Here is a 437-nt window from a genome sequence, read left to right as displayed (position 1 = left end):
GAGCAGGGTCCGATTCCCGGGGCAATGCAAAAACAGCCTCCTTTTAAGTAAGGTTTGTGTGGTTCTTGTTTGAGGGAGCTCCAGCTGCGTTTCCTACCTTGCGCATCTCCTTGAGCCAATCAAGTGTTGGTGGTTCAGTGTTAGAATTCTAGCCTGCCACGCGGGAGACCCAGGTCTGATTCCCGGCCAATGCAAGACCATCCTCCTTTTAAGTAAGGTGTGTGTGGTTTTTATTTGAGGGAGCTCCAGTTGAATTTCCTACCTTGCGCATCTCCTCCTGCCAGTCAAGCATTGGTGTTTCAGTGGTAGAATTCTCACCTGCCATGCGGGAGACCTGGGTCCGATTCCCGGGGCAATGCAAGAACAGCCTCCTTTTAAGTAAGGTGTGTGTGGTTCTTATTTGAGGGAGCTCCAGCTGCATTTCCTACCTTGCGCAT

This window comes from Sinocyclocheilus rhinocerous, unplaced genomic scaffold, assembly GCF_001515625.1.
Source record: "Sinocyclocheilus rhinocerous isolate Xijiao unplaced genomic scaffold, SAMN03320098_v1.1 scaffold28819, whole genome shotgun sequence".
NCBI lineage: Eukaryota > Metazoa > Chordata > Actinopteri > Cypriniformes > Cyprinidae > Sinocyclocheilus > Sinocyclocheilus rhinocerous.
The sequence above is the reverse complement of the archived record's forward strand: the minus strand, read 5'-3'. Positions refer to the sequence as shown.